Genomic DNA, 27,784 nt, shown 5'->3' on the forward strand with positions numbered 1-27,784 from the left:
CATGCTGAGGCAGTGATTCGTGTCAGAAGATACATAGCCCCTCTACCAGGATAGGGGCATGCACAGGCCAATTGACTGGGCATCCCCTTTCCAATTACCCTCTTCCTGAAACTGTCTATGAGATACTCCCTGGCTTATGATGAAAGTGCGCTGGAGCACCATAGTTCTGAAACCACAAACAACCACAAACTAGCGGTCAACTGTAAGGTAACGTGCTCCAGAACTTCAGGCAAAGCATTCCCCAGAAAGTTCAAAAAAATGTGTGAAATCTTGTGGGACTTAACTGCTAAGGTCATCAGTCCCCAAGCTTACACGCTACTTAACCTAAATTATCCTAAGGACAAACACACACACACACACACACACACACACACACACACACACACACACACACGCGCGCCCGAGGGAGGACTCGAACCTCCGCCGGGATCAGCCGCACAGTCCATGACTGCAGCGCCCGAGACCGCTCGGCTAATTCCGCGCGGCCGCAGAAAGTTCAAATTCTGTGCACTATTCAAACAACCTGGTAATTTTGTTAAAAGCATTTAACAGCCTAGAATGCTTAAAATATTTCTTTATTTAGGACAGCCGGTTATGGCAGACTTTGCTACCATATTCAGGTCTTAAAAATCTTTATTATTATTATTATTGTTTATTGTTTATTGTTGGCGAATTTTCCCTAAAAGGAAATCGTTAAGCTTATGACTTTGAAGGCTTGTTCTTCTTGTCCTTCCAGTACTCCTTCATTCTCTTGGAGAGCGCCTCTTTTCTCTCCTCAGACCATTCTTGTTTGGTCCGCTGTTTTAGCGCTTCTGACTTTACTTCCCAATTGTCTATGTGTTTTCGGAAGGTGCTTCTGTCTGTGGTGTTTGTGGTGCCAATTGCTTGTAGGTCTTTTCGGACTCCTTCCATCCAGGGTGTCGAGACTTTAAGTGTCTTGATGTGTTCTAGAATTTTCTTGGTGAGTCTTGTTTCAGGGAGTCTATCTAAATGTCCATAGAATTTAAGGCGCCTTTTTCTCATATCGTTCTCGATGTTCGAATATGCTTCTACTGTAGAGTTCTTCTGTAGTCTGTTGCCATCTGGTGTGGGTCTTCCTCCTAAAATTTTCCTCATGATTTTGCGTTCTTCTTTTTTGATTTCTTCAATTTTGATTTTCCTGTTGAGTGCTAGTGTTTCGCTGGCATACAGTGCGGCGGGTTTGATCACTGTGTTATAGTGTCTGATCTTGGTGTTTCTGGAAATGCATTGTTTGTTGTAGACGTTTCGTACCATGCCTAGTGATTTCCGTGTCTTCTGTTGTCTGTCTTCGTAAGCCAGTTTCTCTGTTCCGGTCGGTTCGATGATTTCGCCTAGGTATCTGAAGTGTGTGACCCCTTTAATTTTGCCGTACTTGGTTGTGATGCCGTCGCCTTCTCTTGTTAGGACTTGCGTTTTTTCAAAAGAGATTTGTAGGCCGACTTTCTCGGCGCATTCTTTCAGGATTTCGATCTGTGTTTTTGCTGATGTTGGGTCATAGGTCAGTATCGCTAGGTCGTCTGCGAATGCTAGGTAAGGGATTTCCAGTCTTTTCCTTCCTAATGTGACTGGTCTCCAGGTGTTTTGTCTCCTGACTTCAGCTTCCCATTCGCTCATTACTTTGTCCAGGACTATGTTGAACAATAGCGGGGATAGTCCATCTCCTTGTCTTAGGCCAGTGTGGATTTCAAAGGGGTCCGAGATTTCGCCCATGAATTTGACTTTGGATTTTGTATTGGTTAGTGTCTGTTCGATTAGTCTTTGGGTCTTTTGGTCTAGGCCTTTTTCTGTGAGGATTTGGATGAGGGACTTTCTGTTGATCGAGTCGTAGGCCTTTTTGAAGTCGACGAAAGTGCAGATGATTTTTTTGGGGCTTGTCATGTGGGATTTTATGATTGATTTCAGGTTGAAGATTTGTTCGGGGCAGGCTCTGTTGGGTCTGAAACCCGCTTGGTATTCCGAGATGGCGGGTTCCAGTTGTCCTTGCGTTCTGGTGAGAAGGCAGGTTGATAGAATTTTGTAGATGACCGGTAGCAGGGAAATTCCTCTATAATTGTTTGTGTCTGTCCTGTCACCTTTCTTGTGTAGCGGGTGAATGAGTGCGGTCTTCCAGTCGTCAGGTATGATTTCGGTTGTCCAGGTGTTCTGTACGATTTGTGTGATTTCGTTTAGCGAGTTTGGTCCTAGGTTCATCAGCAGTTCTGCCGTTATTCCGTCTTCACCGGCTGCCTTGTTGTTTTTCAGTTTCTTTATGCAGTGGAGGATTTCTTCTTTTGTTGGTGATGGTGAGTCTTCCGGTGCGTTGGCCGGTTCTCGGGGTTCGAAGGTTGAGTTAGGTTCCGGGCAATTTAGTAATTTTGAAAAGTACTTCGCAAGCTCTTCACAGTTTTCTTTGTTGGTAAGTGCCAGTTTTCCGTCTTCTTTTCTGAAGCAGAGGTTCTGTGGTGAGTATCCTTTGACTTGGTTGGCGAACGTCCTGTAGAAATCCCGTGTGTTGAAATTTCTGGAGTCTTCTTCGATGGAGTTTAGCTGATCGTTTATGTATTTGCGTTTCTCTTGTCTTATTGTTTTCGATGTTTGTCTTCGAATTTCATAGAAGTTGTCCTGTGCTTCTTGTGTTTTGTTGCTGTTGTAGTTTGTGAAAGCTGTTCTTCGATTTTGTAGGGCGATTTCGCAGGTAGTGTTCCACCAAGGGTGCCTGGGTTTTCTAGTCAGCGGGACCAGTTCTTTGGCTGTGTTCACAATTTTTTGTTTAAAGCTGGTCCAATCTTTCGCCTCTTGTTTTTCCCAGTGTTCTGTGATGTTCGATTCTCTGATCTTTCTTGTATCAAATTTCGGTGAGGTCAATTTCTTTTTGTGTTGTCTTCTTGGTGTGAGTTTGATTTTGATTCTTGTTAGGTAGTGGTCCGAATCTATGTTGGCGCCTTTTCTCACTTGGACGTCGTGGATTTCTTTCTGGTATTCATAGGAGATTGCCACGTGATCTATCTGGAATTCGCCTAATGAGTGGACTGGTGATCGCCACGTCTTTTGTTTCTTGGGCTTTTTCATCAGGGAGGTTGACATGATTTTGAGGTTGTTTTGCTGGCAGAGTTCGATCAGTCTGGTGCCGTTTTTGTTGGTGAATTTGTGTGCAGGGAAATTTCCTACTGTTTTTCTGTAGCGTTTTTCTCTGCCGATTTGTGCGTTGAAATCGTCTAGTAGAATTTTCGCGTTGTCTTGGGGTATTTTTGCCAGGGTGGTTTCGAGTTTGTCCCAGAATTTGTCTGTTTCTTCTGGTTTGTCCTTGTTGTCTGCGTTCGTGGGGGCATGTACGTTGATGAGGGTGTAGTTCCTGTTGGCGTGTTTGATTCGCATGGTCATGAGCCTGTTGTTGATCGCGCTGACTTCTTTTACTGAGTCTAGGATGTTTTTGTTTACTGCGAAGGCCATGCCGAGGAGTGCTCCTCCTTTGCCGATTTTCCTGTTGGTTCCACTCTTGAAGAATCTGTAGTTTCCGTAGTCTATTGTGTCTGAATCCGTGTATCTTGTTTCTTGTAGCGCTAGGATCGAGATCTTATTATTATTATTATTATTATTATTATTATTATTTGCGAAATGTGTTCATTTTACGCTGGACTTCACGGAAAGTTGTCAGGTGGATAAAAATCACTACATTATAAAAGGTTTGTCATAACTAAATGTGGTGATTGTTATCCACATGACAACATGGCGTGAGGTTTAACATAAAATGAACACGTTTCACAACAAAAAAGATTTTTAAGACCAGAAGTTGACAGCAAAGTGTCGAAACCGGTTGTCATAAAAAAGAAATGTTTTATGAGATCTACGCTGCTGAATGTTTTTAGAAAGTAAAACAGATCACTCGTTGAGTATTCTCAAAATGAGAAAATGCGATCTGGTAATTCTATGGTCCAGACAGGTGATCTCAAGAATTCCATCCCAAATTTTTACTGCCGTACAGGTAGTGCGTAGATTATCAATAGCCTACTGGTGGCTGTAGAAACTTTACTTCACGTTTCGCGCTATAGGTTCACCGTATCAAAACATTCTCAATTTCATCCTCTACGGCTTAACAAATTTTTGAACCAGCATTCTGTAACTCGAGGGTGAACCAGAACTACACCGACAGACCCCCATAGCTTGTTCAGAGATACCTTCTGAGTGTTTCGTTACAAGAGACCCACGGTTTTCGGTGGCTCGTTACAGAGTTAACGCATTTTTTTTTTTTTTTTTTTTTTTTGGTTTCTCGCCCCAGTTAGCAAATTTTGACCGTATGATTTCTGTGCCTTGTTTCCATTTGCTCATAGTACTTGATGTTGACGTCAGTAGTAACCATTTTAGTTCTTCGCCTTCAAACTTGCATTCAGTATTGCTTGGTTCTGTTTTGAGTCAGTTTTTCCGACAGTGTCAGTTATACATTAACAGTGATACAAGATCAGTGCAAGACAGATTGGAACCACGCGTAACGTTAGGCAATTCAAATGGCACTGCCGGCCGAAGTGGCCGTGCGGTTAAAGGCGCTGCAGTCTGGAACCGCTAGACCGCTACGGTCGCAGGTTCGAATCCTGCCTCGGGCATGGATGTTTGTGATGTCCTTAGGTTAGTTAGGTTTAACTAGTTCTAAGTTCTAGGGGACTAATGACCCCAGCAGTTGAGTCCCATAGTGCTCAGAGCCATTTGAACCAAATGGCACTGAGCACTATGGGACTTAACAGCCGTGGTCATCAGTCCCCTAGAACTTAGAACTACTTAAACCTAACTAACCTAAGGACATCACACACATCCGTGCCCGAGGCAGGATTCGAACCTGCGACCGTAGCAGTCGCACGGTTCCGGACTGCGCGCCTAGAACCGCGAGACCACCGCGGCCGGCGTTAGGCAATTCGTTAACACGTTCTCCATTCACAGATGTTTAGCGAGGGAGTGCATTTATATCCTTGTTTGTTATTGTTGTTGTGGTCTTCAGTCCGGAGACCGGTCTGATGCAGCTCTCCATGCTACTCTATCCTGTGCAAGCTTCTTCATCTCCCAGTACCTACTGCAACCTACATCATTCTGAATCCTACCCTCCACGCTGCCGTCCAATACTAAATTGGTGAGCCGGCCGGAGTGGCCGTGCGGTTCTAGGCGCTACAGTCTGGAACCGAGCGACCGCTCCGGTCGCAGGTTCGAATCCTGCCTCGGGCATGGATGTGTGTGATGTCCTTAGGTTAGTTAGGTTTAAGTAGTTTTAAGTTCTAGGGGACTGATGACCTCAGAAGTTAAGTCGCATAGTGCTCAGAGCCATTTGAACCATTTGAACTAAATTGATGATCCCTTGATGCCTCAGGATATGCTCTACCAAGCGATCCCTTCTTCTAGTCCAGTTGTGCCACAAACTTCTCTCCAATTCTGTTCAATACCTCCTCAGTTATGTGATCTACCCATTTAATCTTCAGTATTCTTCTGTAACACCAAATTTCGAAAGCTTCTATTCTTTTCTTGTCTAAACTATTTATCTTTCACGGTTCACTTCCATACATGGCTACACTCCATACAAATACTTTCAGAAACGACTTCCTGACACTTAAATCTATACTCGATGTTAACAAATTTCTCTTCTTCAGAAACGCTTTCCTTGCCATTGCCAGTCTACATTTTATATCCTCTCTACTTCGACCATCATCAGTTACTTTGCTCCCCAAATAGCAAAACTCATTTACTACTTTAAGCCTGATTTTCTAATCTAATTCCCGCAGCATCACGCGATTTAATTCGACTACATTCCATTATCCTCGTTTTGCTTTTGTTGATCATCTAATATCCTCCTTTCAAGACACTGTCCATTCCGTTCAGCTGCTCTTCCAGGTCCTTTACTGTCTCTGACAGAATTACAATGTCATCGGCGAACCTCAAAATTTTTATTTCTTCTCCATGGATTATAATTCCTACTCCGAATTTTTCTTTTGTTTCCTTTACTGCTCGCTCAGTATACAGATTGAATAAAATCGAGGATACGCTACAACCCTGTCTTACTCCCTTCCCAACCACTGCTTCCCTTTCATGTCCCTCGACTCTTATAACCGCCATCTGGTTTCTGTACAAATTGTAAATAGCCTTTCACTCCCTGTATTTTACCCCTGTGACCTTCAGAATTTGAAAGAGAGTATTCCAGTCAACATTGTCATAAGCTTTCTCTAAGCCTAGAAATGCTAGAAACGTATGTTGGCCTTTCCTTAATCTATTTTCTAACATACGTTGTAGGGTCAGTATCGCCTGACGTGTTCTAACATCCAAACTGATCTTCCCCGAGGTCGGCTTCTACCAGTTTTTCCGTTCTTCGGTAAAGAATTCGTGTTCGTATTTTGCAGCCGTGGCTTATTAAACTGATAGTTCGGTAATTTTCACACCTGTCAACACCTGCTTTCTTTGGGATTGGAATTATTATATTCTTCTTGAAGTCTGAGGGTATTTCGCCTGTCTCATACATCTTGCTCACTAGATGGTAGAGTTTTGTTACGTCTGGCTCTCCCAAGGCTACCAGTAGTTCTAATGGAATGTTCTCTACTCCCGGGGCCTTGTTTCGGCTTATGTCTTTCAGTGCTCTGTCAAACCCTTCACGCAGTATCATATCTCCTATTTCATCTTCATCTACATCGTCTTTCATTTCCATAATATTGTCCTCAACAACATCGCCCTTGTATAGACTCTCTATATACTCCTTCCACCATTCTGCTTTCCCTTCTTTGCTTAGAACTGGGTTTCCATCTGAGCTCTTGATATTCATGCAAGTGGTTCTTTTTTCTCCAGAGGTCTCTTTAATTTTCCTGTAGGCAGTATCTATCTTAACTCTAGTGGTATGTGCCTTTACATCATTAAATTTGTAATCTAGCCATCCCAGCTTAGCCATTTTGCACTTCCTGTCGATCTCATTTTTGAGATGTTTGTATTCCTTTTTGCCTGCTTCATTTACTGCATTTTATATTTTCTCCTTCCATCAATTAAATTGAATATCTCTTCTGTTACCCAAGGAGTTCTATTAGCCCTCGTATATTTACCTACTTGATGCTCTGCTACCTTCACTATTTCATCTCTCAAAGGTACCCATTCTTCTTCTACGGTATTTCTTTCCACCATTCTTGTCAATCGTTCCATAATGCTCTCCCTGAAGCTCTCTACAACCTCTGGTTCTTTCAGTTTATCCAGGTCCCATCTCCTCAAATTCCCAACTTCTTGCAGTTTCTTCAGTTTTAATCTACAGTTCATAACCAATAGATTGTGGTCAGAGTCCACATCTGCCCCTGGAAATGTCCTACAATTATAACCTGGTTCCTTAATCTCTGTCTTACCATTATATAATCTATCTGAGACCTTCCAGTATCTCCAGGCTTCTTCCATGTATACAACCTTCTTTTATGATTCTTGAAACAAGTGTTAACTATGATTAAGTTATGCTCTGTGCAAAATTCTACCAGGCGGCTTCCTCTTTCATTCCTTACTGCCATTCCATATTCACCTACTATGTTTCCTTTTTTACCTTTTTCTACTATCGAGCTCTAGTCAACAATGACTATTAAATTTTCGTCTCCCTTCACTATCTGAATAATTTCTTTTATCTCATCATACATTTCATCAATCTCTTCGTCATCTGCGGAGCTACTTGGCATATAAACTTGTACTACTGTGGTAGGCGTGGGCTTCGTATCTATCTTGGCCACTATAATGTGTTCACTATGCTGTTGGTAGTAGCTTACCCGCATTCCTATCTTCCTATTCAATATTATACCTACTCCTGTATTACCCCTTTTTGATTTTGTATTTATAACCCTATATTCACCTGACCAGAAGTCTTGTTCTTCCTGTCACCGAACTTCACTAATTACCACTATATCTAAATTTAACCTATCATTTCCCTTTTTAAATCTTCTAACCTACCTGCCCGATTAAGGGATCTGACATTCCACGCTCCGATCCGTAGAACGCCAGTTTTCTTTCTCCTGGTAACGACGTCCTCTTGAGTAGTCCCCGCCCGGAGATCCGAATGGGGAACTATTTTACTTCCGGAATATTTTACCCACGAGGACGCCATCATCATTTAACCATACAATAAAGCTACATACCCTCTGGAGGAATTACAGCTGTAGTTTCCCCTTGCTTTCAGCCGTTCGCAGTACCAGCACAGCAAGGCCTTTTTGGTTAACGTTACAAGGCCACATCAGTCAATCATCCAGACTGCTGCCCATGCAACTACTGAAAAGGCTGCTGCCCCTCTTCAGGAACCACACGTTTGTCTGACCTCTCAACAGGTACTCCTCCGTTGTGGTTGCACCTACGGTGCGGCTATCTGTATCGCTGAGGCACACAAGCTTCCCCCCACCAAGGGCACGGTTCATGGAAGGGGGGGAGGGGGGGAACCTTGGTTACTGGTTTGTAAAAAATACTGCACGAATCTCCATTAGAAGCGAGCCGAACAAAAACTTTGTCAACCGCAGCAAATTTCGCGCTAATACCGTGCAAGACCATCTCCATCATTCATAACGTTCTCAGTTCAGCGAGGGAGAGTGTCCACACGTTTAATCAGGAATATCATATCCAGCTGAAGCCACTCATTAATGTAGAGCCCCTAGAGCTATCAAACGGCGGGGATGTTGACTGCTGCGTTTCAGCACTGGCCGGCCGGTGTGATCGGACGGTTCTAGGCGCTTCAGTCTGGAACCGCGCGTCCGCTATGTTCGCAGGTTCGAATCCTGCCTCGGGCATGAATGTGTGTGCTGTCCTTAGGTTGGTTAGGTTTTGGTAGTTCTAAGTGACTGATGACCTCAGATGTTATGTCCCATAGTGCTCAGAGCCATTTGAACCATTCAGCACTGTTCCAAACAGTCTCAGACATCATAGATCAAGATGCCGATTTAGCGGGCCAATCGAAGTGCGACATAGAGCCTGAGTGTTCGTCAAACCAGGAACATATGAATACAACCCTGTGAACAGCCGTCGACATGTTGGAAGACGAGTGTGTCCACAACCTTGTCATCGTGAAGATATAATAGAAAGGGCAACATTTCGTCAGCGAAAACGTTGAAATAAAATTCCTGGTTCATGTTACTAATAACGAGCGTATGGCATTGGTGGCCGGGAGACCCCTCGCGGGGCGTTTCGGTCGCCGCTCCACAAGTTCTTTAACGCCATTACGGCGACTTGCGAGTGAATGAGGATGAAATGATGATGAAAGATACACAACACCCAGTCATTTCGAAGCAGAGAAAATCCCTGACCCCGCCGGGAATCGAACCCGGGACCCCGAGGGCGGGAAGCGAGAACGCTACCGCAAGACCACGAGCCGCGGACATTTTGATAGCAAAACAGAATGAGTGGACCGGTCACGGTGTGATATTTAATTTATATACCGTCTGTATGTGTGTAAAAAATGTGGAGCGAGAGTGGGTTAGCAAACACATTACTCAGTGACTGCTGTAACAGTAAGGGAAAATAGTTAAATACTACCTTTGGCAGAGTGTGATCTCTGTGCCACAGCATGCATTACTAGATTGGCAAAGATGTAGCTTTTACTAAAGCCTGATGTTTGGTGAGGCAAGATGTCGGAGTCAGGAAGTGTGTGTGTGTATTATCAACGAAAAATAGAACATTCTACTTACAGAATTTTCACAGCGAGCATATTAATCGAAGGAAAGCCGAAGTTGATCAAAACTGGTTAAAAGCAAGTCACGAAGCTACTTCTGTTAATATTTATTAAACTCCCTAAAATATACATAAACTCTTTAAATATTTCCGATACTTCGGATAAGACAAACTGTAATGTAATTATTTAGGCATCTACACAGTGCTAAAGCAAAAGTGCGTAAGATGTTTCCAGTTGTGTTTGCACCGAGACACGTTTCCTTCTTCTTATCTTCCGTCTGCTATACAAAAAATTACAGCCAAACACAACTCACGTACTGACCGTTATGTCCAAACTCTAAACGTAATGTAGTTATAGCAGTTTATTCCCATTTCTGACGAGTGTTTTATCAGTAAATAAACAGCTATTTACACGGTCTTTGCGTTAGTCGCCATATTGCTATCCTAAACTGCTAGTTTCAGTGACACCAGTGATACTGCATACGGTAATGTCAGTCTAGTAATGTATGTCTGTGCTTTGTACGTATTAATTAAGACTAGGATTATTTGGTCTTCTTCTGTGCTGGGCTTAGCTGTGATGACGAAGGAAACAAATGGTTGGATGGGCTATTAATTAAATGAAGTATACGTTCATCGTCATTGAATTAGTACGACAGAATTACTCTCGTCAAAGAAAAATAAATGGGTTTTCACCGAAGAACATGTATCAGTGGAAACTCAACTAAAATCATTATTTTTATTCATTATTAATACCTATGAGAAAGTCCCAGATTTTATATGATTAAGGTCGGTGTGACGCTGAGGAGAACCTGTAACCAACGATACAGGGATTACTTCTATCAAAAAAAAAAAAATCAAAAATCTTTTCAGATCACGCTAACCAGAAAATACTGTCAATACAGCTGGCACTGCTAAGAGTATCTATCCAACGACTTCCACATCACTGACAATGGGTTATACACAATGCTGGTGACTATTTTGTAGGTCAGTAACACTTTCAAACACTTATCTATTTTGTACAAGCTGTAAATAAATAGTTGCCACTATTAAAGTTCCAACCCTCGTATATTACGCGACGAAATTAATGTGTATGTGTTCAGAACATTACATTACATATCACGTACACACATGCAGCTGACATTATAAAATGCAATACAAAACATTTTAATGGGTCATCCCAACCTAACTGTACCCTCCACACAATATGGGTTAAACAGCAAATTGAGCCGTTCGTGCATTCGACGCCTTGCAAATAATCTAATCTGTGCACTGGAAGTAAGATGCGGGCGTGTATCTTGCATCTAGCAAGATTTATAAGCATTTTTGACATACTGACATACTGCATAATAATTTGGACGGCAACTGCGTGCGTCAATTTTTATGGTGTAATCACAAGACAACTAAGAATAAAGACAAATGCTAGTATTACATAGCATACATATAAATATGTAAATTCGAAACCTCGAAAGTCGTGAAGTACAACTATCATTTTGCATTCATTGTACTGGTAAATAATGCTAATGAAACGGTCTTCTGAATGAAACGCGCAACAGAACTATAACTATAACTGACAGCGTCGTAAGTTATCACCATCAGTAGTGTTTGCGCGCAAAGTGAACATTTCGTCATGGTTTTCCGCTAGTGTGTCCGTGATTAAACTCCTGTCTGGGATAGGAGGAGTCCTTGACAGTGATTAAGGACATAACTTACATAGTCTGTGTAATCTGTTGTACATATGTGGCACTGTGCAAGTAGAAATATACTCTTAACGAGCCAGAAACTCACGGCGCTAACATAAATCTGCTGCACTGACTCTAGAGCTTTCAATAATTATGTTGGCAGCTGCATCAAAAGGCGAGTAATGAACGAAGACGTGCCAGCGCGGAATGACGACAATCCATTATCGTGTGACAGAGGAAACTGTAGCAATGTCATGTTAGTCCGTCTTTACGGCTACAGTAGAAGAACTAAGAGGAAAAGTAGATACGAGACGTGAGAATAGTGGAGAAGTATAGAAGTGACCTTGGCGCTGGCACAAGGTCGGTGAACAACTCGTCGTTTTACAGGTCAGTGCGTTTTTGCACCGTAAGTCACCTCTTAGACCGATCCGAAGGACAATACTGTTGAACACCCGCCAATTGCAGTGAAAAACATTTTTAACGGTAGTCTCTTTTAGCTTATGACAGATGGCTTATTCTCAAGCACACAGTCATTTAAGAATGATGCAACTATCGGAACTGAACAACAGCAGTTTTCAGTGAAATGGTCAGCCATAAACGAATACTAACCACTTTTCAATATTTTACACATGCTCTAGATCAATACTTCACAAATACATTGGATTCCCTTTTCAGCACTATCGTGCACGGGTACAAAAATTGGCGATGCTATCTCTACCTCATAGGCCAAACAGTTCGTTATCTTTTCATAACACGTGTACACCCTCACCTATACTCCGCAAGCTAGCTTGCGGTTTATGGCGGAGACTACTTTGTGAACCACTGCCACTTGCCCCCTTTCTCGTTGCAGTCACGAACGGTTCGGGGCAAGAACAAGTGCCGGTAAACCTCCGTGTGGACTCTAATTTTATCTTCATGGTCTTTTCGCAAGATATCCGTAGGAGGAAGTAATATATACACACACCAAAAAAAGTTTCTCATCACCCCGGTTCCCAGAACTCCTGAAGATAGACGTTGACTGTGGATATTGTATCACAGACACAGTCGCTTTGTTCATATATGTCACAAAACCTGCCCAAAGATGTAAACAATCATGCATGACTACCGCCTATTAGACAGAGGGGGGCCGACAGCCGATCAATTCCAGTCATTCCACCAGGAAGGAGGTACACGGCTCGTGTTGTCTGTAGTTCAACCATGCCTAGACGGTCAATACCGCGGTTCGATCGCGTCCGCATTGTTACTTTGTGCCAGGAAGGGCTCTCAACAAGACAAGTCTCCAGGCCTCTAGGAGTGAATCAAAGCGATGTTTTTCGGACCTGGAGGAGATAGAGAGACAGCAACTGTCGATGACACGCCTCGCTCATGCGGCCCAAGGGCTACTACTGCAGTGGATGACCGCTACCTACGGATTACGGCTCGGAGGAATCCTGACAGCAACGCCACCATATTGAATAATGCATTTCGTGCAGCCATAGGACGTCGTGTTACGACTCAAACTTTGTGCGATAGGCTGCATGATGCGCAACTTCACTCCCGACGTCCATGGCGAGGTCCATCTTTGCAACCACGACACCATGCAGCGCGAGACAGATAGGCCCAACAACGTGCTGAATAGACCACTCAGGAGTGGCATCACGTTCTCTTCACCGATGAGTGTCGCATATGCCTTCAACCAGACAATCGTCGTAGACGTGTTTGGAGCCAACCCTGTCAGGCTGAACACCTTAGACACACTGTCCAGCAACTGCAGCCAGGTGGAGGTTCCCTGATGATGTGGGGTGGCATTATGTGGGGGTGATGCACGCCGCCAGTGGTAATGGCTGTACGGTACGTGAATTCCATCCTCCGACCGACAGAGCAATCATGTTGGCGGCATATTGGCGAGGCATTCGTCTGCATGGACGACAATTCGCACCCCAATCATGCACATCTTGTGAATGACTTCCTTCAGGATAACGACATCGCTCTACTAGAGTAGCGAGCATGTTCTCCAGACATGAAACCTATCGAACATGCCTGGAATAGATTGAAAAGAGCTGTTTATGGACGACGTGACCCACCAAGCACTCAGAGATCTACGCCGAGTCGCTGTAGATGAGTGGGACAGTCTGGACCAACAGTTCCTTGATGAACTTGTGGATAGTATGCCAAGACGAATGCATGCATACATCAATACAAGAAGGCGTGCTACTGGGTATTAGAGGTACTGGTATGTACAGCAATCTGGACCACCACCTCTGAAGTGCAATGTGTGGTTTTCATGGGCAATAAAAAGGGCGGAAACGATGTTTATGATGATCTCTATTCCAATATTGTGTACAGGTTCCGGAACGCTCGGAACCCAGGTGATGCATAACTTTTTTTGATGTGTGTATTTGTTGAAGCTTCTGGGAACGTACACTCTCGGAACTTTATAACAGTTAACCTCACCTTGATGAAGCGTCTGCCACCGGAGTTGGTTGATCACAAGTTGGTTGTTCATCTCTGTGACGCTTTCTTGCTTACTAAACGTAACTGTAACGAAATAACGATACAGTCTCGGTAACAACAGCGATTCACTGTAGCAGGTAGAAGGTTATGAACTGGTGAGGCAGATATCAGTGTCCAGGTACTCCTAGAACAGCTTCTCGAGCATTCAGCCCTTATGTGTATACTGTCCATGACAGTTCGTGCGATTTGCAGTTGGCGTTAAATACAGACTCTGGGCTTATTCCAGAAGTTTTATAGTTCTAATAGCTTAGTTCCTGGCGTTGTATTTATTCCAATCTTCCACTAGTAAATACCGTGCGAGGTGGCGCAGTGGTTAGCACACTGGATCGCATCCGGGAGGACGGCAGTTGAAACCTGGATCCGGGCATCCTGATTTAGATTTTCCGTGATTTCCCTAAATCGCTTCAGGCAGATGCTGGGACGGTTCCTTTGGAAGGGCACGGCCGACTTCCTTCCCCACCCTTCCCTAATCCGACGGGACCCATGACCTCGCTGTTTGGTCCCGTCCCCCAAATCAACCAGCCAACCAACCAACTAGTAAATCTCCTTCCCTTTTCACTGTCCCTCTCCTTCCCCCCTCTATATCCATCTCCTCACTACCCTCTCTATCCATAACCTCTTCCCCTTCTCTCCATGCATCTCCTCCACCTCACTCTGTTTGTCCTCATCCTCCTTACCCTCTCTTTGTCCATTCCTCCTTCCTCATGTAGGTCCGCCTCCCCCTCCCTCTGACCATCTCCTCCTCTCTCCTCTGTCTACTTTCCCCTCCCCCCTCTCTCTGTCCCTCCCCTCCTCCCCCTATCGGTGTCCATCTCCTCCTTCTCTTTCTCTTTCTGTCCATTTCCTCCTACAACATCTCTCCATATTATCACCCCTTCCACAATAGAATGTTACTGGTTCTTAACCTCACAGTACCTCTTTCCAGGTAATAAGTAGTATGTGCACCTAATTCGGTTAAAGTCGATCCAGGGGTTTAGCTGGAGTTTTTTACCAGTGGTTTTGCCTGCGTACGTGCATGTCACACATATTACGCATATATTTAACATATTTTACACTTATTTGTATACACTGTTCACCTGCATAACGAATTGCTTACTACAGTTTCGTTTTCATGCAACTCAATGTTTATGATGCCATATCTCCTGAATTATATGTCGTACAACGATATAATCGTGCAGGTATATTCAGTGTTGTATGTGAATATCGTCTGCAAAATGTGTCGCGAATACAGTAAGTAGTAAAGAAGTAATAAATTAAAACGTCTTGCCTAATGCGGGAGTTTTGCTGAATGAGCAGAAAAAATTTAGTAAGCGATAAACGTTTTTCCTTTCATCGTTTTTTGGTGGGGAGGGGGTTGTCAGCGTGGAAAAGTTTCGCAAGGGTATGAAATTTGGTGTGAAGTTCGTTGCAAGTCTCTAACTGCTCTCACTCTCAAATACTGGATGAGTAAAGTCTGAGTATTCGCGTTTAGTGGGATACACTTTCCACCCCCATCCTTCGATAGATACTCCCGCAGCGACTCTTTCCAGACAGTAAGTGGTATGTGTATCAAATTTTGTTCGAATCGATCCATTGGTTTTGGAGGAGATTAGGAACGAACACACACACATACATATACATACATACATTTTTTATAATATGTGTGGATAACGTTCACTTCACCTTCATTCAGTTGCGAAATAACTCTCTAAATGGACTTCTAAAATTCAAGAGCTTTCCACTCGACATTATGAAGACATGTACATCGAAGAGGTTAACAATATTAAAGTCTTGGGATTAAAACCTGATAATAAATTCGGTTTGGAGGAGCATACTCTAAACTTGCTGAAAGTCCAAACAAATCTTCATTTTGCTATGCAACTGTTGTCAGACAAGTGAGCTGTAAAAATAAAAAACAGGTGGCATACATTGTATACGTTCATTCCGCAACGACATACGGTGTCATATTGCGGGGTAACTCAGCAAAACATGCCAAAGTTTTCCATGTTCATATACTAATTGTTTGTGGTATGAATTCAGCAACGTCTTACGTAACAATGTTCACAGTACACTAACTAGCCTAATGCTTCTCAGGATATTTATTTCATAATGAATCATGTCATTAGTAACATACCTCTTTCAGACCGACAGCTCACTTCACGAGAACAATAATTACAGTAATCTCCGTAAAGACTTAAACAAAAGCGAAAACATCTCCACATTTAGTATGCACCTTGGAGAAAATCGACACACTATACCAGATATAAGCACTAATCATTCCGTTCTTTATAGAACTGCGAAAGGAAGCTACATGAACACCTTAGAGGAAGAAGAACTTTACACTCATTTGGCCAAAAATTAAACTAGCATTTTAAATGAACAAACAGAACTTAGAATTAAAAAAGAAGTAGAGAACTTTGACTAAATTCTTACCGGTGACAGATAATTTAGAACAAAAGACAATGCCAAATTTTGCATTCAGTATAAACTGATTCTCATCGAACATATAAATTTAGTAACAAACCATATCTCTAACACATAAATTGATATTGTGTCAGCCACGCACAAATATGACAAAACAAAAGTAGATCATAATTTAAAAATAACGTTTAACACCTTACAACTTGAACAAAAATTATACTTACAACCAAAAACTGTGCGTTCAAATATATATTTATTGACGTTTACTTGACGGTGTCCGGTACCAACTGAGAATGAGCCATCGCTCTAAACCAGAAGCGGTAAACAAAATATAAAAACAACTCTGGTTGATTATTATTACAGTTGTATGCACTTCATACAATTTTTTGATGTGATGGAAGTAGATCTAGTCCCAAAGAAATGCTAAATATACGCATACTGGCTTTGAGATTCTTAAATTATACTAATTCCGTCATCGTAAATGGTTTCAAAAAAAATTTCAGTGCATCATACACGACTGACGTTTCAAGCGCTGTACATATTCGGTGGTTATTATTACTGAAACTTTATTGTTCCCTAAATTTTCTAATCGCCTATGTTCCTTTGTCCCCTGAATTCCCTTGTTCCCTAAATCTGATAATCTGACAATGGCTTGCCGTCATCGCTTTCAAAGCATTTGCTCCGGCAAGACACTTAGACTAACCAGTCACACTCCTTCAATTTTTCTGAAAGCTTGAGGATCTCTATTTTCCTTCAGCTACTCTCTGATGCAACTACACAAAGACAAAAGTGTGTGTTCGAGTATTCTCGGAAATGAACTTTAGTATAAAAAGTGTTAAGAGTCATTTCCATACTAGTGACTGAACTGGTGTGAAGTGATTAGTTCGCTTGTTGACGAAGATCAGGAATAACTGCGACGTATTGCGAACTGGATTCGCTAACATCAATCGATAACAAATGCACGTTAGTTACTCGTTATTGACGAACAAATGTAACAAAAGAAATACTTCATTATCTCGGTGCAACTGTCCGAGAGATAGTTACAAACCAGTTCACCACGTAATTAGTGGCGCAGGAAGTGAAAATAATTATGCTGCAAGGAACCTGTTTTGAACTGATTGTGTGTTGTCGGCGGTCGACTCCAGGGACAGCTGGAGGAGTTCCGAGACGAATGTCAACATGTTCTCCTAGTGACTACTGGACGTCAAGCCTTCTGACTGGTGCACAAGCCACACTAATCTGCGACGCTGAAAACACATCTAATCCTCGATATATGTTTTAGAGACTATATCCACTGTTTGAGGAATGTGGCAGTTGAACAGGTTGAACATTGGAAACAGTTATCCAGGCGTAAAATACGGCTATTGTATAGAAAATAATTGACGGAAGGAGGGGCATTGATTGCAGAATTAGGTATCAAAACCATTTAAATTATTATTTTTTCACTTATGTGTGAATTCAGTGTTATTCAGCGGAGGTACACACACACACACACACACACACACACACACACACACACACACACACACACATGTATAGGGTGTAAACGAGAAATGTTTACAACATATGAACCGTTAATTATGGCGGTTCACAAACAACTCAAGTACACATGTTATTCCAAAACGTTATCGTGGAAGTAAGGGCCAGGAGGCGCTGCTGAAATAAGACACACTGCTAAAGATACCTTTTTATTTTAAAAAACTATCTCAATAATAAATTATTAAGACTGGCATTTTAAGAAAACAGTTCCAAAAACAATTTCCAATAACTGACAAATTTTCTTTATGAAAAGGAGATTTCAGGTATGACTTTAAGAAATTGCCAATAATGAGATTTTAACTTGACACACACACACACACACATATATATATATATATATATATATATATATATATATATATATATATATAAAATGTGTGACAACTATTTTTGCTTAGTACAAGCTAGCTACTTAAAGATTTTTTTTGGAATTGTTCCCTTATTGATATAACAAGTTTAAAATCTTCTTATTGTTAACGTAAAATCTGGCAATATCCTTTACATAGTTATTTTTAAGAGTTTTCAACTGTTGTCTTATTTACACACACACACACACACACAAACACACACACACATTATATATATATATATATATATATATATATATATATATATATATGTGTGTGTGTGTGTGTGTGTGTGTGTGTGTGTAAATAAGACAACAGTTGAAAACTCTTAAAAATAACTATGTAAAGGATATTGCCAGATTTTACGTTAACAATAAGAAGATTTTAAACTTGTTATATCAATAAGGGAACAATTCCAAAAAAAATCTTTAAGTAGCTAGCTTGTACTAAGCAAAAATAGTTGTCACACATTTTATATATATATATATATATATATATATATATATATATATATGTGTGTGTGTGTTTGTGTGTGTGTGTGTGTGTGTAAATAAGACAACAGTTGAAAACTCTTAAAAATAACTATGTAAAGGATATTGCCAGATTTTACGTTAACAATAAGAAGATTTTAAACTTGTTATATCAATAAGGGAACAATTCCAAAAAAAAATCTTTAAGTAGCTAGCTTGTACTAAGCAAAAATAGTTGTCTTTCTCCAGTTACATAACTTATATTTGTTGCCAGATAAATGTGAATAAGCGAGCACACAAATCTTCACATTAAAGGCAGTTCCGAAAAAAAAAAATTCTTTGCTCGGTGAGGGAGTGACACGTGTAAAGGGGCCCAAATCACAATAGGCAGAATAGTTATTGGTGGTCTACAGGGCCACAGCAGATCAGCCCCAAAACTTCCATTACAAGCCGCCACCTCCCGAGTTATTCAAAACCAGAAGACGTAGCAAAGGCGGTACCTATACAGACTCCGAACCACAGAGACCCAAGACACCGACCCTGAATCACCCAATCGGGGTGTGAATGAAAACGGATCGACCAAGAAGCAATTACCACATTCCCGAGGATAGGCAAACGAAAACTGTGGTGGGACGACTCCCAACAAAACCACTGGTGAAGAAACTCACACTTCACTAGAACTTGAGAACCTCCTCTTACATTAACTCTATCACATAAAAATAGTACTCAACTTCTCACACTCCACCCCAGCGCCGGTAACACGTCGCACTTCCAAACTATTTTTCAGAGCCAACCGCTGCCAATGGTTTCAACGACCGATAAGAAGACATACGGTCCCACGCGCTGATCTCCTGCACCACGGATTCTATGCTTCATAAGCCACGTTCATGCGAGTAAGGCAGACTTAGCCCCTGACAGCCAAGAGCACGTGGCAAGCAGTTGAAGACTCCCCAACAGCAGGGCCCCGCCCGCGCCACCACCTCTCTCGGTCACCGGCCAGTCCATACTGTCTAGATCGTCACACGACCTTACACTTGCTTCACCTCCCGCCAGAGGGCGGTAGCGATCCAAACAGCGCGCCAAAAGAAAGCGCCACCGCAAACACTAGGCGCGAAGCGAAAGCACTCTGCTGGCGCGCTTTTCGAAGAGACGGACACAACTACGGCTCACATACACAGTAATGTAGAAGAAGTCGAGATGAACAGTTTGATACACGATATTTGTGGCCTATCAAGTCAGGGAACTATCTCAAATTGGCCTACAAAAACCGCTTAAGGGGACCACACCTTGGTTAAGGTAGGAAAAAATCATTTTCGGTTTCATCATATTTCGATAGTTTAAGGTTTTATTTAAGTAGGTACTCTGAAAAGGATTTTGCTGAAAAAAAATTTTTTCAAGTATTTAAAGAACATTTTCCTACCACGTGTGTTTATGTGCCACGCCCACTTTTTTGTCACCCACTTTTCTGCATATATTTTAGATGTCTGTATCACCTACATTGCACGTTACGGATTTTTTAATTTTTTTTTTTTACTCCAGAGTGTGTTGGCTATCCTTGGAATGCAACGGTCGGTGTTGTTTTGTTTCTGTTGTTTGTAAACAACACGGTTTCAAGCACGCGGTTAGTTTTGTTCAAGTGTGATTGCAAGTAGTTGTTATACTTACGTTTGCAGTGCCTGTTTACGTGTGTTTTTTTGTGTTTATTGAAGATGACGAGACGTAGAGGCATTTTCAAGAAACGACCATTTAGAGGAAACAAGTTTAGAAAGCTTTCTGTACAAGAGGTTATGTCGCCTGGCAACGATGTTTCTAATTGTAATTCTTCAACAAGTGCATCATCAGAGAAGCTCTCGCCATTTCAAGAAAGTTACAACGAATTTACTGTAAGTGACAAGGGGTGCAGTAACATTATTATAAATTTGAGAATATTATCAGATGTAATTTCTAAATTTGTACAATGTAGACAGTGTGGTGAGTCACAGAGTGTGAAAATTTGTTTGAGTGCCAGCGGGAGTAACGGCCTAGCAATTGCTTTGGATTTAATTTGCACTAAATGCCCAGCTGTGATTTCATTTATGAGTTCTTCAAAACCAGATGCAAGTGGCCCTTATGAAATCAATACTAGATTAGTTTATGCCTTACGATCCATTGGTAAGGGCATGGCTGCAGGGAGTACATTTTGTTCAGTGATGAACTTACATCAACCACCAAATAAATTTGAAAAACTGACTGCAATATGAGAGAAAGCTGTATGTGAGGTGAGTGAGGAAAGCATGAAACTGGCTGCTAGGGAAGCAGTGGAAGAAAATGATGGATGCTCGGATATTGCAGCTGCACTTGATGAAAGTTGGCAGAAAAGAGGACATACTTCTCTGAATGGTGTAGTGACTGCCACGAGTGTAGCCATTGGTAAAGTGTTAGATGTGGAGATAATGTCTAAATATTGCAAGTGTTGTAAAGTCAATGAACATAAAGAACGTAACTACGTGGCTAATTTTAGAGGAACATGTGGTGGTATGGAAGTTCATGGAGTGCAACAAATATTTCATCGCTCCGTAGAAACAAGAGGCGTACGGTACACCAAATATTTGGGCGATGGTAAGGCATACAACAATGTGGTGAACTCTAAGCCGTATGGAGATGCCATTATTAGCAAAGTAGAATGTGTAGGCCATGTTCAAAAACGTTTGGGAACAAGGCTGAGAAAACTAACTGTTGATATGAGAGGAAAAAATTAGGAGATGGAAAATTGTTGACCAGACTGGGTCGGTTACCTAAAACTGAACTAGAAGACTTGCAGGTATACTATGGGCAGGCAAAGCAAATCTGGAGGCAATGAATAGAGATGTTCGGGTCAAATTCTTCCATAAGTCCTCTACTGATGATAAGCCATGTCATGGATTGTGTCCATCAGGAGAAAATTCGTGGTGCAAATACAATAGGGCTCAGGCAACTGGAGAATCTTATTCTTACCAGCATTCTCTTCCAGCAATTAAACATATTTTCAGAAACTTGGCTCGTCCTGACCTTCTAAGAAAATTTCTGCATGGGCAGACACAGAACCTAAATGAATGTTTCAACAGCATAATTTCGAACCGCCTTCCAAAAACTGTATTTATATGCATGCATACAATGAAACTAGGAGTTCATGATGCTGTTATTACATTCAATTGTGATAATATTGGAAAGTGTTGGGTACTGAAAAAGCTCGGAATTAATCCTGGTGAAAATATGATCAATGGGCTGCAACACTGCGATAAAATGAGGATAACCGATGCAGACAGGTCTGCATCTAATATGGCCAAGAAAGCAAGACAAACGTCCAGGAAGGTGAAAAGAAGCTGGAGGACCTGCTAGAGGACAGAGAAGGGCCACCATATGCAGCAGGACAGTTTTAATTAACTGTAAGTAACAAATTTCAAAAGTTTTTTTCCTTAAAGTCAATTTCATGCAAACTAAAATTTTCAGTACATGTGCCCCATTATATCAGAAACTATCATAGATAAATGAATGAAATTTTCAGAGACGCTGCATAAAATAAAAAGCCACCTGTTGCACTACATACATTAACATTCCCTCATTAGGAAGCTCACAAAAAATATTTTCTGCAGTAAAAACTAAATATTTTTTGTTAATAAATTTAAAAAATTATTTCTTAAAAACTATAAAATGGATAAAGTAGATTTTAGTGCAGTTGACTCTATTAGCATACAGTAAAAATATTAAGGTCCTGCATCAAATAGTTTTTTCAGAAACGGGCCAAATACTTGCCTAAATTAACATGGGTTAGATAGGCAGGGTGTGGCCCCCTTAAGTAACAGCACGTGAGCGTCGCGCGAGATATTCAGTATTTTCCCGCTCTCTTCGCGCAAACTATTAGCCCTAGAGAAAAAAAAAGTAAGACTTTGGTATAGGAAATTTAATTTTGTTTAATTTTGTTTTGGGATACGTTCTTGCTAGAGGCCGCTATTCTGGAATTATTCAAGAATAAATACAAATGTGATCTTCAAACGCGCCTTCACCCCCATACTCTCCTCCCACCAATCGGGATTTTTAATATGGTGTTCATGCCACTCCCACCTAATACTGCTCAAAAATTTGCACTTGCAGGAATTATTTCCCATATTCGACCTTTTTTTGGCCTTTATTGACTGGGCTATTATGTCAGCTGTAAAACTGACATTTGTGTAAATTTTACCTCACAATTTCATGAACTGTAACAATTAAATCGTTTGGTTTCTCTTGCCTTTATACTAGGAAATTACCAAGACTGCGAGCGCTAGGTTTAGATCGAATTGGAAACGTAATTAGTTTTTGCATAACGTTCACGAAAGATCTTTCTTCTTTCATTACCTTCAAAAGAGGTTAATCACGTGAATGAAATAGCCGACAAAGCCAATGGCTTAACACCCCAGTCACTGAAGATAAAAAAAGCACAAATATGGGAAATAATTCGTGTTGTTGCAAATTTTTGTACAATATTAGATGGAAGTGCCGTGAATAACATACTAAAAACCCAGACCGGTAGGGGACGGGGAGTGTGAGGTTGGCTTTTATTCTTCTATAACGGGAAAACCGCAGCCTCTAGCGAAAACGTGTCGCAGTACAAAATTAAGGTTGTGCAGCTATGTTTAAAATATTTACATTAAACTCACTATAAGACAGGACCTAGTCATACACGCGTTGTAGCTTAGATAGTTTTTGTTGGCCAATTTGAGTTTAAGTTTTCAGACTTTGTAAACCACAAGTTTCCTATATCAAATTGTTGGTCTCAAGTTCTTATGCATCACTGTGGTGCGCTGTAAACAGTTATTGTTTAGAGCACATGTAGGAATGAAGATATTTCAACTGGTGGCTTAGGACGGTGTGCTGAACAACATCACATCGGTATTTACGTCATTTACAGACTAATAATTATAACTATGATGATGATGAGCGTATGGCATTGGTGGCCGGGAGACCCCTCGCGGGGCGGTTCGGCGACTTGCGAGTGAATGAGGATGAAATGATGATGAAAGGCACACAACACCCAGTCATCTCGAGGCAGAGAAAATCGCTGACCCCGCCGGAATCGAACCCGGGAGCCCGTGCGCGGGAAGCGAGAACGCTACCGCAAGACCACGAGCCGCGGACATTATAACTATTATCAGTCACATATTTTTAGATTGGTTAATGCATCCTAGTACATGTGGCAAGATTCAAGAGCAAGCCCTTAACGTTTATTTTCCCCTGGGCAGCAGGTCAGTTGTTGTGGTGTGGATACTTGCACACAAAACGAATAGTCTATACTGACAGGCGTCTCCACTTAGTGGTGTAGTTACGACCCCCCCATAAACCATCAGGTACTAACTTACGTGAAGTTTTTGTGGAAAAAACCGTTAGATGCAGAGAAGACACGACCATCACACTGGCGTGTGCACATATTGAGGCACAACATATAAAAACATCTGCATTTATACCTGTTACCCCTTAAAAAACGACGCACCACGAAGGAATTATGCGAATGGGACGGAAGTACGTACATGTGTTGTACATGTACAGACAAAGCTGTTGGATGTCCTCCTGAGGGGTATCGTGCCAAATTCTGCCCAATTGGAACATTAGATCGTCAAACTGCCGGGGTAGTTGGAGGACCCTGACCGCAATGAGCCAAATTTTGTCACTTGGGGAGAAATCCGGCGACCTTTCTGGCCAAGCTGTGATTTAACAAGCACGAAGACAAGCAGTAGAGACTCTCGCCTTGTACGGGAGGGCATTATCTTGCTGAAATGTATGTCCAGGGTGGCTTGCTATTAAGGGCAACAAAAAGGGGCGTGAAATCTCGTCGACGTACGGCTGCTCAGTAAGGGTGCCGTGGATGACAACCAAGGGGGTCCTGCTGTGAAATGAAGTGGCGCTCCAGACAATCCATCACTCCTGGTTGTAGGATCGTATGGCGGGCGACAATCAGGTTGTTATCCAACCGCTGTCTTGGGCCTCTCCAGACACTTTTCGCTGGTCATTGGGGTTCAGTTCAAAGCGGGAGGATGAAACGCATCACTTCGACAGAATTGGGCACGATATCCCTCAGGAGGACATCCAACAACTCTACGAAGAGTTATCGGAGGAGATAAAAAGTGAAATATTTTTGTTGGGTGGCACAAATGTCACAGGTGCACTAATCCCCCACTAAGGCTCCTGGAAGGGTTTCACGCTGAAGTTATCTTTGGCCAAAGTTCACAGTTGTTTCGTCTGTTTCGAAGGCAACACTTTGACAATGGAATCTGATCTGAAACACACCTCTTACTAGTAGCATGGGTAAATGTTCATTACCGCTAGCAGTCTCCGCCTTTCTGTATAAACAATGTCCACTTCTTTAGCTGAATGGGCAGTGCGTGTGTTGCCCTGCAGTGGGCCCGGGATCGGATTGATTCCCTGCCGGGTCGGAGATTTTCTATACTCGGGGACTGGGTGTTGCGTTGTCCTCATCATCATTTTATCATCATCGATATGAAGTCGTTCAATGTGGCGTTAACTTGTAACATAATAACACAGTGCCTGACAAATGTTTCGCATAATTAATTCTGTAACCATAAGGTAACTGATGTGATTTCTGTCATATATAGCTTTTATTATTTTATTAACGTTGTCCTATGATTAAATGTTAAATAATTAGTTCAAACGATCTAATTAAAAACGAACATTGTAATTGTGATGTAGTAAAAATACTAACCTAGTCAAGGAAGTCTGCTGATGTATAGGGCCAAAGAACACGTTTGAAGGAAGGAGTATTGACAATGGGCGCGTGAGCACGGACTCAGGCAAAGGTAATGGGCGGTGAGAGTTACTAGCGACGGGTGGTCAAGTGCAGACGCGGTGCCCGGGTATGTAAGGAATAAACAGGCTGACCAAATTTCAGAGAGACCGACACACTTGTGATTGTGTTTTATACTTAACTTCGTTACCACACTTACGCTTAGTTTTCTTGTCATTTATCGTGATATTTTGAAGTCGACAATAGGCCAATGACGATGCAGCACCTCAAAAACCTACAGCAGGAATATATCTTCATTATTGAATTGGAAATAAAATTTAGGTACATTACATATAAATAAAATTCTTTTCTCCAGAACTAAAAAAGACTGACACACATTTTTATAGTAACAGACAGGACATATTTTCTGTAATGTTTAATCACTTATTAGGTACTTAGGTAAAATCTTTTAAGCCTAAAAAATATGTAATACTACTATTCAGTAATCAGATACAAATTATAAGGTTTCAGACTATGAGGGAAAGCGTACCTACATGACAAACGATGTTCAATAAGCACTACTAACAAACGCCCCATCGATCACAGTCTTCACAAAATGAACTTTCATATGGCTGCAGTCTCGTTAGAAGAAACGGTTTAAGTTAACTGATGCGCCCTTATACTTCCTTTGGTTTTGTTTTTATTTGTCTCGAGGGTCATAAAGTCGAAGGGTGGCAAGTTAGAAGCGAGGGCAGATAATACCTGCTTTTCTTTTCAACATATCTCGTACTCTTTCTTTATGCATAAGACAAATTAAAGCAAATGCGGTGAAAATACATATTTTTATAACGTTCTACTACTAGAAAACTTGTTTTTCAAGAGTACGCTCATGTTCAGAAGAAACAGAGCACATTGAAGGACTAGAGATAGGAGGTTCATATTTACAAGACATGTACATTTGTATGTTCTGCAGAAATGATTAGCATTTTAGTCAGCTCAGTTCAGCATGTGTCCCGTGGCCTAGTAGGTACAGAGACCGTTATGGGCCCTGATAACTTGTTCCATGCGTGATGGCATCGACGCATATAAGGCGCGAATGGCGTCCTGTGACGTAGCCATCTACGCTGCATTCACCTGGTTTAAAAAGTTCATCTGTGGTGGTTGGCACTGAGTCACCATATCTCACACATTTTCGGTTGGCGATAAGTGTGGTGATGTGGCGGGCCAGGGAAAAAGTCCGACGTCCTGTGACACCAAGAAGGCATCTGTTCGTACAACAACATGTGATCGTGCATTGTCTTGCTGGAAAATGGCGTCTGGGGTTTTGTGCAGAAAGGGTACGGCAACAGGTCGTAGGATGTCATTCATGTTCATCACACTGGTCACAGCGCAGTGCCCTGGATACGCAACAACTGTGATTTGTGGTTGTACCCAGTAGCACCCCACATCATAAGGCCTTGAGCTGGCGCTGTATATCTTGTGCTAATGCAGTCACTGTGGTGCCGCTCGCCCTGTCTGTGGCGAACCAAAATGCGGCATCATTTTCAAACAAACAGAATCTGGATTCGTCCGCAAACACTGTCTGAGGCCATTCCTGTCCCCAGTGACGTAGTTCCATACACCATTGCCGTCTAGCATGTTTCTGCACATTCGTCAAAAGTAGGCGGAGAAGTGGTCGACGCGACGTAACACATGTCGTTATAAACGGCGACTGACTGTCACCCCTGATGGAGTACGATGTGTTACACTGTTCCACTGTTGCGCCATAGCCGAAGAGGACGCAGATATGTCCTGCAATGCCATTCGGATGAGGTATCGAACTTCTCGGGGGTTGGGGTGGGAGGTCTTTCAGCAGCCTTCCGTGAACGATTCTGCACACATCCATCGCACTTCCGAATCACTTCGTCCCACACGAGCAGCTATTTCCTGGATGGATGCATCACATTGTCTCATACAAGTAATGCGCCCTCTTTCAAACTCACTGATTTGACGGTACGGTCCCCTCATACGTCTGCGAGGCATCCTGCACGTCTTCTCGAGTCACACTGATCCATTACCTTCGGTTTACAGCGACAACGAGAGCCACAGGCACATTTTACTGGCAGGACGTGTTGCGCCTCGATATCGATGCTGATCTTGAACCAGCCGGCCGAAGTAGTTCAAATGCTAATCATTTCTGCAGAACATTCTAATGCACATGTCCTGTGAATATGAGCGTCCTATCGCTAGTCGTTCAAGGTGTTCTGTTTTTTTCTGAACATAAGTGTATTTTCGTAAATGAAATATGTTACTGAACGCTTTTTGTCTGATACGAAAGTAGCTAGGATAATTGCAGGTACTGGTAGATGGGAACAAAGGCAGGAGGGTGTCCACAATGAGGAAATCAAAGAAAAACTGGGAATGAACTCTATAGATGTAGCAGTCAGGGCGAATAGGCTTAGATGGTGGGGTCATTTTACACGCATGGGAGAAGCAAGGTTATCCAAG

This window comes from Schistocerca piceifrons, chromosome 3 (assembly GCF_021461385.2).
Source record: "Schistocerca piceifrons isolate TAMUIC-IGC-003096 chromosome 3, iqSchPice1.1, whole genome shotgun sequence".
Lineage (NCBI taxonomy): Eukaryota > Metazoa > Arthropoda > Insecta > Orthoptera > Acrididae > Schistocerca > Schistocerca piceifrons.